The sequence below is a fragment of the Natator depressus genome, chromosome 10, assembly GCF_965152275.1.
Source record: "Natator depressus isolate rNatDep1 chromosome 10, rNatDep2.hap1, whole genome shotgun sequence".
In the NCBI taxonomy this organism is placed as follows: Eukaryota; Metazoa; Chordata; order Testudines; family Cheloniidae; genus Natator; species Natator depressus.
The window spans coordinates 7,625,941-7,639,239 of NC_134243.1; the positions used below are offsets into that span (position 1 = coordinate 7,625,941).

Here is a 13,299-nt window from a genome sequence, read left to right on the forward strand (position 1 = left end):
GAAGCCACTGTAGAGGCTTTGGACTTCAACAGTCCTCACCAGCATGATCTAAATTTAGTTTCCAGGACTTCCCTTCTGCAGTTCCTTATGCCACTGCTGTTGACATACACTGTGATCACTGGCTCCTCCCCAGTCCTAAGGGATAGAGCCTGCACCTACACACGTCAGCAGGAATTTTGTCATTCACCTGAGAGTGCGTAGGATGGGATGTAAAAGGCTACAGGCCTGACGCTCCTCTCACTTACGCCAGTTGTAGACCACTGACTTGAATGGGGTTACTCCGGATTTACACCATGATAAGTGAGTGGCGCATCAGGCCGTATCTATACACCTTGGGAGAGCAGACACCCTTACATATGGTAATCAGCTGTCTTTATAAGCCTTACAATCATTGTCACACACTCAGCTAATGATCCAACCTCCTGTGACCACAGCCTGTCCACTTAGCACAACCAGGTCCCCTTCTCCCAGAAGGGCTGCATTGGTGGGGGAGGAGTGATTATTTGTCTCAAAGGGTCTGTTATAATGGAAACCATCTCTCCATTCCTCCTTGGTCTCCTTCTGCCTTGACCCAGGCTTCCTTGAGTGGAGTTCTGTTCTGAGTCAGTACCTCGTTTCCATGGAAAGACTGAATAGCAGAGTTCTCCCAGTGGTTTATTAGAATTCCTTTTACTTCAATGGAGAGTCTAGAGTGGAGTAAAAGGCTTTAATGTGGGGCTAATGGAGCCCCTGGGAAGTCCAGGAAGGAAATCTCCCCTGGAAAAGAAGAGGCATGAGGGGAGGGAGGGGAACTTTCCAGATAAATTCCTGGACAGGTTGAAATTTTTGCAGAACCCATCTCAGGCAGCAAGAAATGGAAATGAATGTTTGTTTTATTTTTAACAGATGTTACAAAAGACCTGCCAGTAATTCAGCGAACGATGCAAAACCTAGATCCCACTCACTTTTCCCTGCATGCCTCCCATCTCCTCCCTCTCCCTAGTCTTCTTATTTGCATTTAGCAGATTTTTTTGTTTTTTAAAGGTAAGCAATAAAATAACAATCTTAAGCCATTTCATTTCCCCTCTCCCCAAGGTTTTGGTTTAGATCCTTGGTCCAAGCAGCTATTAATTGTTTTTAATAAATTTCACTGTCTCCTCACATTTTACGAAACCACGTACTTCCCCACTTTGGCAGTTCACTTCTTTTCCTTTTCCCTCGTTTGTTTCTATGTGCCATGTTCTCAGCGCTGCAGCTTTCGGCTCGGTAAAGCGTTATGATGATAATCACACCTACACTGCTACCTGAGGATCTCAAAGCATTTCACAAACACTGGCAAAGTAAGACTCACAAAACTCCTATGGAGTGGGGGGAGGGGGGAGGGATAAGGATTATTTGCCCCATTTAAAGACAGGAGAAGATGAAGCACAGGGAGATTATACCTAAGATAATACAGCAAGTCAGTGGCACAGCCATGATTTGAAACTAGGGAGGAGCCTGTTCTAGCCTCTTTACACCTCATAAAAGGGTCTGAGAGGCATAAAGGGCCCCTAAAAGACCCGTCTCCTGCCACAGGAGGATTCACTGTGCAATACAGCCATAAGGCCCCCTGAAGACCCCACCCCACCCCCATAAGCCTTGGCATAAGGGTACCTTGAGGGCAGGGCCGCAGCCCACAGTGCTGTGGAGATTCTGGGCAGCCTCCTACAACTTCGACAGGCCCCTAGCGCTGTCTAAGTTGCGCTGGCAACCTCTCCAGCCACCTTGTTCCTCTCTCCCCCAGCTGCAGCACAGAATGTCAGCCCAAGGCTCCTGCCTCCCATTCCTGGGCTCTAACCACAAGACCATCCTCTCCCCTAACTCTCCTTACAAAGCACTGGGTAAGGGAGTACTTTAGAGGGAAGGTTCTCTCTCCCTCTCATGGGTACATATTAAAACACAAAGCACTTTGTTAGTACAGCGTTTAGGGGTTGCAGGTTCCTCTGCACTGAGCTCCTGAACACAAGAGTTTAATACCCAACACTTGCACACTGGAAAACCATGATGCAAAGTTAAGGCTCTCCGCTCCTCATCATATTTAGTGTCATCAACAAGTTTGCAGATGGCACTAAATTAGGAGGAGTGATAGATACGCTGGAGGGTAGGGATATGATACAGAGGGACCTAGACAAATTAGAGGATTGGGCCAAAAGAAATCTGATGAGGTTCAACAAGGTCAAGTGCAGAGTCCTGCACTTAGGACGGAAGAATCCCATGCACTGGTACAGACTAAGGACCGAGTGGCTAGGCAGCAGTTCTGCAGAAAAGGACCTAGGGGTTACAGTGGATGAGAAGCTCGATATGAGTCAACAGTGTGCCCTTGTTGCCAAGAAGGCCAATGGCATTTTGGGATGTATAAGTAGGGGCATTGCCAGCAGATTGAGGGACGTGATCATTCCCCTCTGTTCTGCATTGGTGAGGCCTCATCTGGAGTACTGTGTCCAGTTTTGGGCCCCACACTACAAGGAGGATGTGGAAAAATTGGAAAGAGTCCAGCAGAGGGCAACAAAAATGATTAGGGGGCTGGAACACATGACTTATGAGGAGAGGCTGAGGGAACTGGGATTGTTTAGTCTGCAGAAGGGAAGAGTGAGGGGGGATTTGATAGCTGCTTTCAACTACCTGAAAGGGGGTTCCAAAGAGGATGGCTCTAGACTGTTCTCAGTGGGGGCAGATGAGAGAACAAGGAGTAATGGTCTCAAGTTGAAGTGGGGGAGGTTTAGGTTGGATATTAGGAAAAGCTTTTTCATTAGGAAGGTGGTGAAGCACTGGAATGGGTTACCTAGGAAGGTGGTGGAATCTCCTTCCTTAGAGGTTTTTAAGGTCAGACTTGACAAAGCCCGGGCTGGGATGATTTAGTTGAGGACTGGTCCTGCTTTGAGCATGAGGTTGGACTAAGGTCCCTTCCAACCCTAATCTTCTATGATATTCCTTACCGGAACATTACTGGAGAGAACAAACACACAGAAAACCTGCCGCACAACTAACTCTGCCCCTACAAGTATAGGTCTACACTACGAGTTTATGTCGGATTTAGCAGCGTTAAATCGAATTAACCCTGCACCCGTCCACACAACAAAGCCATTTTTTCGACATAAAGGGCTCTTAAAACCGATTTCTGTACTCCTCCCCAACGAGGGGATTAGCGCTGAAATCCACATTGCCGTTTCGAATTAGGGTTAGTGTGGATGCAACTCGAAGGTATTGGCCTCCGGGAGCTATCCCACAGTGCACCATTGTGACCGCTCTGGACAGCACTCTGAACTCGAATGCACTGGCCAGGTGTACAGGAAAAGCACTGGGAGCTTTAGAATCTCATTTCCTGTTTGGCCAGGCGAGCTCATCAGCACAGGTGACCGTGCAGTCCCAGAATCAAAAAAGAGCTCCAGCATGGACCGAACGGGAGGTACTGGATCTGATCGCTGTACGGGGAGAGGAATCCGTGCTATCAGAACTACGTTCCAAAAGACAAAATGCCAAAACATTTCAAAAAATCTCTGAGGCCATGAGGGACAGAGGGTACAGACAGATGCAACACAGTGCCGTGTGAAACTTAAGGAGCTCAGACAAGCGTACCAGAAAACCAAAGAATCAAACGGACACTCCAGGACAAAGCCCCAGACATGCTGCTTCTACGCTGATCTGCATGCAACTCTAGGGGGGGGGCCGCCACCACTACCTGACTCCTGTCCGTGGACTCCGATGATGGGGTACTCTTTGCCATGCCTGAGGATTTTGTGGACGGGGAAGATGAGGAGGACGACGACGAGCTTGAGGAGAACACACAGCATACTGTTCTCCCCGACAGCCAGGATCTTTTTATCACCCTGACTGAAATAACCTCCCAACCCAATGAAGCAGGAGAAGGGACTTCTGGTGAGTGTACCTTTTAAAATATAATACATGTTCTAAAAGCAAGTGTTTTTTTAATGATTAAGTAGCCCTGAGGACTTGGGATGCATTCTTGGCCAGTACAGGTACTGGAAAAGTCTGTTAACGTGTCTGGGGATGGAGAGGAAATCCTCCAGGGACATCTCCATGAAGCTCTCCTGGAGGTACTCAAAAAGCCTTTGCAGAAGATTTCTGGGGAGAGCAGCTTTATTCCGTCCTCCATGGTAGGACACTTTACCACGCTATGCTAGTAGCAAGTAACCTGGTATCATTACATGGCAGCGTATGGTCCCAGTGTTTGCTGGCATTCAAGCAACATCCATTCTTTATCTTTCTGTGTTATCCTCAGGAGAGTGATATCGTTCATGGTAACATGGTTGAAATAGGGGAATTTAATTAAGGGGACATTCAGAGGTGGCCATTCCTACTGGGCTGTTTGCCTGTGGCTGAAAAGAAATTCTCCCCGCAGTTAGCCACATGGTGGGGGGTGGGGGGAAGGGCATTGGCACTGAGCTGTTTGCGTTTGGCTAGCAGGGATCTTCCCTGATACCAGCCATGCGGTGGGGTGTGGGGTAAAGCAATCATCCCAGAGAATTGAATGGGGGGGGGGGGAGGATTAGTTTGGTTTCTGCTGTTGCACGTTAACAGGAAAACCATAGCACTAAATGGCCAACTCAACGTGCTTTGCTTGGTATGGGAGAGGAGGGCGCTGCTGTTATGAAGGTTACAGAAGACGAAAGACTATGGCTTACCATGGCCGCCTGCAAGCCGAATTCTGTTGCCCGGCACTGCATGTGTGATCTCTAACACCAAAGCCTCAGGCACTCAACATAAGATGCAAAATGCGACCTTGTATCAAAATCACATGTGCTATGTAATGTGAATAGTGTTGTTCACCGTGAAAGAGTATAGCCATTGTTCTGTAAAAATGTATCTTTTTAAATACTTCACTCCCTTTTTTTCCCTCTAGCAGCTGCAAATGTTTCAGGCCTCCCTCCTCCGTCCCAAAGGCTCTCTCAGATAAGGCGGCGAAAAAAACGCACGCGCGATGAAATGTTCTCTGAGCTCATGCAGTCGTCCAGCACTGACAGAGCTCAGCAGAATGTGTGGAGGGACACAGTAGCACAGTACAGGAAAGTGGCCGATGAACGTGAGGACAGGAGGGACAATCGAGATGAGAGGTGACGGCAAGAAGATCAGAGGAGGCAGGAGGCAACGCTGGGGCTTCTGCGGGATCAAACGGACATGCTCCGGCGTCTGGTGGAGGTTCATGAACGGCAGCAGGATCACGGACTGCCGCTGCAGCCTCTGTGTAACCGCCCTCCCTCCTCCCCAAGTTCCATCGCCTCCTCACCCAGACGCCCAAGAACGCGGGTGGGGGGGGAGGGTCCGGGCACCCAACCACTCCACCCCAGTGGACAACCCAAACAACAGAAGGCTGGCATTCAAGAAGTTTTGAAGTGGCCTTTTCCTTCCCTCCTACCTTCCTCCCACACCCTACCCAGGCTACCTTGTGAGTTATCTCCCTATTTTTATAATCAATTAATAAAGAATACATGGCTTTTAAAAGATAGTGACTTTATTTCCTTTGCAAGCAAGCTGTGATCGAAGGGGGGAGGGCGGGTGGCTTACAGGGAATTTAGAGGCAACCAAGGGGGCAGGGTTTCATCGAGGAGAAACAAACAGAAGTGTCACACAGTACCCTGGCCAGTCACGAAACTGGCTTTCAAAGCTTCTCTGATGCGCAGCGTGCCCAGCTTTGCTCTTCTAACTGCCCTGGTGTCTAGCTGCACGTATTCAGCAGCCACGCGATTTGCATCAACCTCCCACCCCACCATAAACGTCTCCCCCTTACTCTCACAAGAGATTGTGGAGCACACAGCAAGCAGCAATAACAATGGGAATATGGGTTTCGCTGAGGTCTGAGTGAGTCAGTAAACTGCGCCAGTGACCCTTTAAACGTCCAAATGCACACTCTACCACCATTCTGCACTTGCTCAGCCTGTAGTTGAACAGCTCCTGACTACTGTCCAGGGTGCCTGTGTACGGCTTCATGAGCCATGGCATTAAGGGGTAGGCTGGGTCCCCAAGGGTAACTATAGGCATTTCAACATCCCCAACAGTTATTTTCTGGTCTGGGAAGTAAATCCCTTCCTGCAGCCATTTAAACTGACCAGAGTTCCTGAAGACGCAAGCGTCATGAACCTTTCCCTGCCATCCCATGTTGATGTTGGTGAAATGTCCCTTGTGATCCATCAGTGCTTGCATTGAAAAGTACCCCTTGCGGTTTATGTACTGGCTGCCCTGGTGGTCCGGTCCCAACACAGGGATATGCGTTCCGTCGATAGCCCCACCACAGTTAGGGAATCCCATTGCAGCAAAGCCATCCAGTATGACCTGCACATTTCTCAGAGTCACTACCTTTGACAGCAGCAGCTCAATGATTGCTTTGGCTACTTGCATCACAGCAACCCCCACAGTAGGTTTGCCCACTCCAAATTGATTCCCGACTGACCGGTAGCTGTCTGGCGTTGCAAGCTTCCACAGGGCTATTGCCACTCCCTTGTGAACTGCGAGGGCTGCTCTTATCTTGGCATTCTTGCACTTCAGGGCAGGGAAAAGCAAGTCACAATGTTCCATGAAAGTGCCCTTATGCATGCAAAAGTTTCGGAGCCACTGGGAATCATCCCAAACCTGCAACACTATGCAGTCCCACCACTCTGTGCTTGTTTCCCGGGCCCAGAATCAGCGTTCCACAGCATGAGCCTGCCCCAGTAACACCCTGATCTCCAAATTGCTGGGGATGGCCGTTTTAGAGAAATCTGTGTTCATGTCCTCATCACCATGCTGCCGTCGCCTCCTCGGCTGGTTTTTCAGGTGCTGGTTCTGCATAAACCGCATGATAATGTGCGAGGTGTTTACAACAGTCAAAACTGCTGCGGTGAGCTGAACGGGCTCCATGCTTGCCGTGCTATGGCGTCTGCTCGGGCAATCCAGGGAAAAGGGCGTGAAATGATTGTCTGCTGTTGCTTTCACAGGGGGAGGGAGCGTTGACTGATGACATTTACCCATAACCACCCGCGACAAATTTTTGGCCCCATCAGGTGTTGGGAGCTCAGCGCAGAATTCCAATGGGTAGCGGGGACTGCGGGAACTGTGGGATAGTTACCCACAGTGCACCACTTGGAATGTCGACGCTTGCCACGGTACTGTGGACGCACACCCCCGAATTAATGTGCTTAGTGTGGACGCATGCACTCGACTTTATACAGTCTGTTCCCAAAAATTGACTTCTGTAAAATCGGAGTACTTTTGTAGTGTAGACATGGCCCAAGAGGAGCTGGGAACATCAGTGTATCTTACCCCCCAAAGCCTTTTGCCGATTGCGATCTCTACCACACAGCAAGAATTACTCCCCAAAGCAACGGCGTGATGTACACTAAGAGTTGCATTGCAGTGTATGAGTAAGGCCCTGATTTGGAGCTGTGGTGGACACCGAGAAAATAGCTTCAGACTTTCCAAATGTGTACAGCCTTAAACCTGTCACTGTGTCACTGATGCAGCACTGAATATTGCCCATTCTGGTCCTTGGGCCAGGTTAATTTTCTGGGGAGGCAATTTTGAACCTGATTGTCAACTGAACAGAGTCCCGGTAGAGGCATTTGAGAATAGGCGTGATACAGTCATGACTTTTGCTGCACGTGAGATGGCAAGAAACAGCATTCTGCACTCAATGGAGTCTGGAGTTCTGAGATCTAGAGAGGTTATGGAAGAGGGACCTCCAGAAATCATGGTCGGATGAGATGAAGGCCTAGATAGGAAAACAAGTTCTAATTGTGCTGTTATTTACATGGGTGCAGGTTCCTAGAAGTTTGGCAGCTAGCACTGAAACTATTTGTTAAAATTTGAAATAAATAAGAAACCAGAATGCCAGTTTTTTGGTTAACGTTTGGAGGGAAAAAAAGAAAGAAAAAGAAAAAAAAAACCCGCTATGACCCCTGTCCTCCCTTCATGAATCCAGTCTTTAGCAAAGCAGGTTCTGAAATGACACTATGTACACCTACCAAGTTCTTTCCACCAAAAGTTGATAAACCCCATATCAACTTCACATATCCAGTGCATATATGGATAATGGATTTCAGCATTTCTCAGCATGTGGTAAACTCCCACATAGTGCTGGGAAAAGCTCTGAGGTCTTCTACAGATTTTAGTCACAGGGGGGTGGGGGCTTGCTTTTCAAAGCAAGACTCGGTACACAGAAGGGCAGAAAACCCAGAGGACAGCTCTGTCTAACTCATTTCTCCTGAGTTTTAATGCAGAAGTTGCACTGGTGTCCCATTGAATGTCTGGGTTCAGTATCTTCATTTGGGAACGGAGGGTCATCATAAAGCTTAGCAATGAAAGGACCAACATTCTCCATTTCCAGCTAATTATAAAACCTCCGTATGCTGGATTTCTAGATTGAAAACAGAAACGATGTACATTCCCCAGGTGACTTAGGGAAATTTGCTGCTACCTTTGTGCCTTCTCTCTGTCACCAACTTGGGCCATCCAGGTAGTGATCCCGCAAAGGCTAATTGTAGCCAAGGTTTATATGTTCTCTAAGTTTGACCCTCGTTACATTGCAGTGGGACACGTGTCCATATTTTGTATGTACTGTAGCGGCTTCAGGTTTGTGTGGATCACAAGAGTCTGAGTTTATAAAAACAAAAATAAAAAAGACAACCACCACAAGGGAGCACATTCATTTCACAAGCCGGGTCAGCTCCACGTGTGAAACATGAATTTGGGGCATCGCACATGTGGCTTACTGTTAAAGGGAAATCCATTCATGGGATGTTGGTACAGCTGTCCTTTCACGGAAAGTGCATTTAAGGGGTTAGGATTTTCTAGCTGGTTTGCTTTTAATGCATGGTAGAAGGCACCATCACTAAATCTCGTTTGTATAGGGACTGATCTTCAGAGGCATCGAACGCCCACCTCCAGCTGGGTGTAAAGATCACTCAGCACCGCACAGGATCAGGCCCTAACAGAGTAAGGGGTTGAAACTAGCACTCAGCTACCTCCTTTTGTTGTCGTTGATTTCAAACCAGAACAAAACCTGTCCTACAGCTTCTATTTCTGGACCCCTCCTGGGACGATCACCCTCCGTTCTCAGCCCGCCTCAGAATATAAATGGTTTTGCAAGATGCTTGAGTCCTTCTGAGGCGATGCAGCTGGCGCTGTGCAGGCTTGAGGGCTGCTGCTTCCACAAAACCAGCAGCTTTCATCGGGGCAGAGAGAGGCAATTGTTGTTTTCCTTCACTTCTCCCTACAAAATGGAGAGGAATTGATTCTAGAAGGAAATCTCTTTTGTTCTAACCCCCTCACTGTAACCAGATCTCCTCACATTTCGGCACGGGAGCCTGAGCTGATCACAGAGTGTTTATTTCTCCTCTTGGTGCCAGATTGTCATATGCTTACAATGCTCAAAGAGGGAAAAGGAGGAGAGGGAAAGGGAGGTATTTCATATAAAGCTTGTTTACCTTGGAGCCAACCATGAGGGGCGTACCTTGTTAATGAGGAAAAGCTGTGAGGAACAGCTTTCAAATTCGCAGCATCATACCACCCCCCCACAACCTGCCCCTCATCATCAAGGTGCCCCCATGTTACACCTCATTTACCTCACTCTGGCACAGTCTTGCCATTATGGGTGTATCAGTTTGTTTGCAGAAATGCTGATTCATGAGCACAACTGGTAACAGCCTGGAAGCAAAGGACGCCACACAACCCCACTAGGTGCAGTCGTCTACCTGATCAGCGTCTGAACCCGAGTAATCCCTGCTGAATCCCTTTCTCCCAACCACCCCAGCCTTCTCCAGGTGCCTTCACACTGGTGTCCGGCCACGATACTTGTGTGTGAAGTTACTGCAGATTAATCCACTTTGTGCTTATGTAACACCTTTTAATCCAGGGGCTCATCATTCTTAGAAAGGTTTATTACATCTCACAACCCCCCAGAGGGGTAGCTCAATAATTCTGACCCCATTTTTAGAAAGGAAAAACTGAAGTGCAAAGATTTGCCCAAGATCACACAGCACAGGTCAGTTGCAAATCTAGGACTAGAACCCAGCTGTCTCCGTTTCCCAGCTCTAGCCACGAGCCCATACTCCCTCCATCCTTGTCTCTTTCTTCTGGTGCAGATGAAGTTCTATCAGGGGCCCTACCCTGGCTTGACATGTATAAACTGCAAAAACATGCCACGATCAATGAAATGTGATAGGAGTGGCTGTGACAACATGATACGACTCTTATCAGCTTCTTAATTCCACCACACCTACTTTAAGGTTTGCCTGGAGCCCAATTCACCTTGCACTGTGCTCCTGTCAGATCTCACAGGTTAAATGGATGGGAGGTTGGTGCAGGAAGTGGGCCTGGTGTTTCCATACAGCGGGTGGCTCTCTGCCCTCTGAGGATACAGTGAATCAGTGGTACGAGCTGCTGCCTTTCTGGAAGGCCCAAGGACCTTGCTATCAAAGATCCGATGACAATTTTCCTAAGAGGAGGAGTGTTAACCTCAAGTCGTGGGGTACGTTCCAATTCAAGTATGTACATTCTACCCGCTTAAATTCACCCTGCATTGCCAATTTCATGCAGTGTCATTCCGCCCTTCCTCCCCTTGGGGCCACACTTCACCCCAGAGTTGGCTGCATTTCAGTGACGGATGCAGTGACCCATATACATAAGCTGTAAAATGCTGTAGGACCTTGTGGGTTGAACGGCACTACGTAAATACAAGATATTACACACTCAGCCGTGCAACTTCTATATTGCACAAGTGCAGCCCTCTAAGCAGGGCTCTATTCAGGCTTGATCCTGCACACCGCAGGGGACACAGTAATGCACCTCTGAGCAGAAGGCAAACAGGGATGAGCAGGGCAGTGAACACGGGGCACCGGATCCTGTTTTGGTGAAATTGCTGCTCTGTAGCAGCCTAGCTACTCCTGCCTGATAACAGGCAGGGGGCTATAAAGGGAAGTGCATAATAATTATTGGACAGGCCCCCAAGACAGCCTCCATTCTACAGGCATATTCTTGCGTTCCCATGATCATGCATCAGTGCGGGAATTCATGCATGCATGCATGCGCCACAGTGCACCCGCTCAGTAACATATCCAGCTGTGCGCATGCCAATGATCACACACCTGGCCACGCACCTCCGCAGGCACTCACCCATTTAAGTCCCATTTATCCTGCAGCAAGAAGGAATCTGCTGCCTCCGCTCTCCAGTTTCAGCCCCCCACCCCCATTCGGCTCCCTGCACTGAAGAGGAGGAACCTGCAGGTGAGGGTGCAGAGAGAGGAGACCCTGGCTGACCACTCAGCAGCAGGCCCTGGTATAGGAGGGAATGGGAGCAGCAGCAGTGGCTGGAGCTGATTAGCTGTCAGCAGGCCTGCCTGCCCTGGCTCAGCCAAAACCCAGAATAAATTTTGAATAAATTTACATGTGCAAGTGTAAAATCCCCAAATGGGCACCCCAGTGCCACCAGTGACCCACACACAAATGAATTCCTACCAATATGCCGTCAATTCTCCATCCTCCCTCTGCCATTATTCCTGCTCCGTTTGGTCAGTACACCTGTCTCCTTGCACTCCTTCAGTCCTACCCCGAGTTCTCCCCTTTCGCCCACCGGTGCTCCTCGTCCTCCTCCACTCACCCCAACCCCTCACACACCTGCTAGGCTGGCAGCTTTCTTTCCTACCCTCCCTCTCTGATTACCCTGCAGGCTGCTAGTGCTCCCTTGCCCCGTCTCTGCTTCTCTGGTGGGACTTCAGGGCAGGGGTCTCCCTGGCTGACTGGCAGGGGAAGGAGGAAAGGGAGTTTCAGCCACTGGCGGCACCCGTCCTGGCACCCAGTCAAGAGCCAGAGTCGCAGCAGGGGGAACAGGGAAAGGAACCCACAAGAGCTGGAGGTTAGGCAGGTCTAGATGCCAGAGCACGGCTGCCGGGCATTGTGGCTGGAGGCCCTGGCACTCCAGTGCTTCATAAACTTTAAGCCTGATCGCAAGCCCCCTCTGACATACCCACTGTCTGCCCACACCCCATCCCATCTTCACCCGTCGCCGAGCAGAGGAGCGGGCTGGCAGAGCACTTGAGATTTATGCCTAGTGCTTAGCCCAGTCCCCGCAGGCATCCTCCACTTACAAGGGCCATGCACGACCAAGGCCATGGTGTTCTTCCACGACGGCATCTCTAAAGAAAAGAGCCCTGCTAAAAACAACGTGCAAAGGGCACTCCAGCAGCAGCAGACGCGGAGACAGAAAACGGAGCTGAAGGCTTTGCATTAATCCTATCAAATACCATCCTTTTTCATCCATTTCGAGTCAGGGCAAGATGAGGTTCTTACACTCTCCTAGCAAACCGCAGAGGATGACACGGGGGCCTGTCTCTTGCATTGCAAGCCGAGTGTGTCAAGCAATTAGCAAGTAATCAGGAATTCAGACACAGTGGACAGGACTGGGTCCCTCAAAAGACAGAAGGCAGCAGCAGGAGCAAGCCCCATCAGGGAGTTTTCAGGTCAGGCAGGGAAGGCAGCAGAGAGAGCAGGAGCTGTTGGTGAGACATCTGCAGTGAGAGCAGACAGCTACAGTGGCAGCAGAGTCTGCTAGCATAAACCATCTCATGTTTAGCTTGTGCTGTAGCTAAGAGGCCCCAGGCATTCAAGCATAGAATTTCCCTCACTCATTTCCAACGTCAACGAGGAGCTAGGCCAACTGCAAAGCGTAGGTCCTAAGGCTTTCTCCCAGACGTTGCATTCTGGGACACCGGAGATTCCCTGGATATTACCTCTCTCCACCCCTTAGCTATACCCTTCACCTTTACACCAAAAACCAGTGTTACTGCCCGAGGCTCCCTACCCCAAACACACAGTGGATTTCACTCAAAATCCTCACTCAGGGCCAAATCCGGCTCTCCTGGACGTCGGCTGCAAAACGTCGACTCACTTCCGTGGGACCAAGAGCAGGCTCTAACCAGTGATGAAAACAGGACGATCCTCACTTCATGAAAATGATCCCATTTCAAACCTCATGTTTCCCTGGTTGATTCTCCTTATTTAGGCATAGTAAAATCTGGCCAAACAAACATTGGTACAGTGAGTAAATGCTGCCATTTTATGGTAATCTAGGGCTGGGCCCAATCTTACCCCTTCGCTGGATTGGTAGAGCAGTCGTTCCTGACCACCTGGCCAGCGGGGGCAGGAGCGGGCTAGACCCACCCAAGAGAGGAGATGAGGGGATGGAAGAAAGGTCAGTCTGATGCAAGACCTTTCGTTGTAGTTGAGAATTTGGGGATCACAGTGGATCATCCTGGAGCGGCCAGGGGAGACCATGAATGTTGTTTCCAATTGTAC

At 49.4% G+C, this 13,299-nt stretch overlaps 1 protein-coding gene across 3 annotated transcripts in view; it reads right to left on the reverse strand.

Annotated features, from left to right (window-relative positions):
* RAI1 (retinoic acid induced 1) overlaps positions 1-13,299 on the reverse strand; it is a 133,459-nt gene that overhangs the window by 86,456 nt on the left and 33,704 nt on the right. Inside the window, exon 1 of one of the 3 annotated variants that reach the window (XM_074965094.1) lies at positions 6,084-7,562. The exons of the other annotated variants lie outside the window; for them this stretch is intronic. The gene's annotated coding sequence lies outside the window, so the exon portion shown is untranslated. Of the gene's footprint in view, positions 1-6,083; positions 7,563-13,299 lie in introns of those variants that run through there. 3 annotated transcript variants of the gene reach the window in all.